This window comes from Gavialis gangeticus, unplaced genomic scaffold, assembly GCF_001723915.1.
Source record: "Gavialis gangeticus isolate Ggan-Ray unplaced genomic scaffold, GavGan_comp1, whole genome shotgun sequence".
NCBI lineage: Eukaryota > Metazoa > Chordata > Crocodylia > Gavialidae > Gavialis > Gavialis gangeticus.
The window spans coordinates 933,151-936,027 of record NW_017728995.1 but is presented as its reverse complement, the minus strand read 5'-3'; the positions used below and the strand labels follow the sequence as shown (position 1 = coordinate 936,027).

Below are 2,877 nucleotides of genomic sequence, written 5' to 3'. Positions count from 1 at the left end.
GGCTAGGAGCTGGAACCAACTTCCAAGGGAAGTGGTGCTGGCCCCTACCCTGGGGGTCTTTAAGAAGAGGCTGGATGCCTACCTGGCTGGACTCATTTGAGTCCCGTTTCTTGTTTTGGGGTTTTGTTGTTCTCCCGCCCTGGCGGGGGGTCGGGCTAGAAGATCTACTAGGTCCCTTCCGACCCTAAATCTATGAAACTATGAAACTATGGATATCAGTTTAACATCACAATGAAAATTTGTCCTTTAAGAAGAAAATCAAGATATAGTAAAACTTTAGCTTAATACCTTTTATCATCTTATTCTGTAGATAAAGTTGCATAATACAGCTTGATGTCTTGAAGAGTTTTTCATTTTCCAGTTTTACTTATACTAACAAAACAAACACTGCAGATTCTCACTAGCTAACTGAAGTGGTTATTTTTATGTGTATGACTGGAGAGTGATAAAGGTTTGGCAGAATTTAACAAGATTGACAAAAATATAGAGAGATTGTTTACTTTCCAGACATAACAGAACTAGATCTTTCTCTATAGACTGAAAACCCTATTTAATAGCAAGAAAATTATGTTATAATTCAAGGCCTGAGTAGATTGAGATCGCAAGTTATAAATGTTGGGTTTAAGCTGCATTTTAAGTTGCTTTAAAGAAGCTCTGTAGGTAAAGAAAAATGCCTTGAGCTTTAGCAGAAAAGGTCTTGGAATCTGTAGAAAAGACAAGTGAATCTTACAAGAATGCATTGCATTCTAATGCTTGTCTAAGTCTTTCCTAACTATGAGAGTAGTCCAGAAAAAAAGATATCATCCACAAAAATCCTTGCCTCAAGAATGTCATCCCACAGTTCTGGAAGCAGAGGGAAGCTGACGCTATATAACTTGGTATAGAAAAGACACAAAACACTGACTCCACAACGTGTTCCTCCCTAGGACACAGCAGAAGACCATCTGCACCAGTTTGACAGACTGCAGAAATTTAAAGATGGGCCTGAGGTGGAAGGAATGAAACAAAAGAACAGCTGCATTCCACAGTATACTTCCCTCAGGACCCCACACAGCTGTGGGTAGTTATTTCCAAGCAGTACTGAGACCCTCCATAGCTGGTATGTGTCTATCCTGCACCATCCATGCCCATTTTTTTACTCACATTTTTCTGGGTCAGTGTCTTTTCCCCTGTTCCCAACACCCTCCCAGCTGCCAGGAGGAGGTGGGATGGCACATAGATCTTGAATTCCACAATGAAGCCACCTTGTTTTTGAGTTAAACAAGTAGCAGCTGCTGCTCCGACCTGACAATCTAGCACCAGTCTGAAATGCCTGGAGCAATGAGTCACAAATACAACCATTAATTAAATTAAATATTGACACAACTAATACAGCTGTATATTACTTTGCTTTAAATAATGCTTAATTTTCAGTGTGTTTCTTGCTCCTTTTTATACTATATAGGATATAGCCCAACTGCACTCCATAAGCCACCAGATCCCAGGCATAGCGGGGCTTCGAGGAACCTTTTATAATTAATATTTTAAAGAAACTATCTAGAACTCTGGATGCTATATGAAACACACACAGAGGTTCACTAGGTCAAAAGACCACAAACAAAATACCACATTCCTACTATGCCAATCCCACTACTAACTATAATTATGGAAATAGGTCTACTCCCATCCCAGCCTATTCTAGGCCCTTCAAGTCACCTCTGTTCCTTACTCCCCCTCAGTAATTTGCCGTCTCCATAAAAAACAGGTGTGTCCTATATTGCATCCTGAAAGAGTTCAAATTCCGGCTGTGGTGTATGACGTGCAGAGGTAGTAGGGTACAGGTGCATGGAGGACAGCCAGGCATTCAGAACTACGCCTCCTAATCACATTTCCTTTACCTACCTTATGGCTTGTGTTTTTGTCCAATCAAAGCCTCAGATGAAAAATTGAAAGTAAAAAAAGTATTAGCTGCATCCTTGAGTCTCCCCTTTATTTTGGCAGTTTCTTTCTTCCTTGCTTTCATTGGTATAAGAAACTGGAATCAGTTTCGAACCGACTGTTTCTGCTGCTGAGTTGTAACATGAGTAGGCCAACTTATATTCCCGAATGTATAAGCAGATCTGACGCTGAAATCAATGGTAGCCATCTACATACATTTGGCAGTTAAATTTGGCCTAATCATTGGATACAGAGACTTTAAGAGAAACCTAACATAATAATGTATAGCAGAAAAACTTCATCTGGCAACGGTGTATTCATCTTCTCATTGTGCTAATGGCTAAAAAGTCTCCTGTGAACAGAAACTCCTTCCTTTTTTAATCAGCCAGTTCTGATCACCTGCCTGACTGACTTCCCCACGCAATCCTGTGACTCTGAATGACATTTAGTTCTGTGTATGGAAGGGCGACAAGGATCAGGTAGAACAAGAGTTTCTAATTTCCAAGGTCTTACATGTTCCTTAAACAATCACTCCTGAAGAGAAAAGAAACAGAAAATATGCATTGCAAATTAATGAGCCTTTCATAGCAAGAAGCAGTTCCTACTTTAAATATATCACTGGCTTTTCAAAAAGCTACCAAAGTCTTATGTAAAATTTAAAAAATTTGGAGACATTTCTGCTGACAAGACAGGAAAGTGAATTGAAGCAGTGTGTTTTTCTTTTTTTCCCGCTTCCCTTTTTTTTTGATGCCTTGCTGTTTTCCTTCATCACTAGTGAAAGAAAACCCTGAAAGAGAGGAGTGATGAGAGAACCATTCCTAAACAAAGATCTCTTTAATGTAAACAGACATGAAATAAAAAGGAGTGAAAGAAATACATAGAACATATAGGCAAAGGGGCAGATTCATTCATTCACTTTGGCTTCTTTGTTCAATGATGGAGTGCAACTGGCCAGTGCAA

General features: G+C 39.6%; 1 long non-coding RNA gene across 2 annotated transcripts in view; it reads right to left on the bottom strand.

The window, feature by feature from the left end:
- The window catches only part of LOC109287877, a 129,372-nt gene extending 128,065 nt beyond the window's left edge, over positions 1 to 1,307 (bottom strand). For both annotated transcript variants that reach the window (XR_002094995.1, XR_002094996.1), the window contains exon 1: positions 1,144 to 1,307. This is a non-coding gene — a long non-coding RNA (uncharacterized LOC109287877). The remainder of the gene's footprint in view (positions 1 to 1,143) is intronic.
- Between the last annotated feature and the right edge of the window lie 1,570 nt (positions 1,308 to 2,877).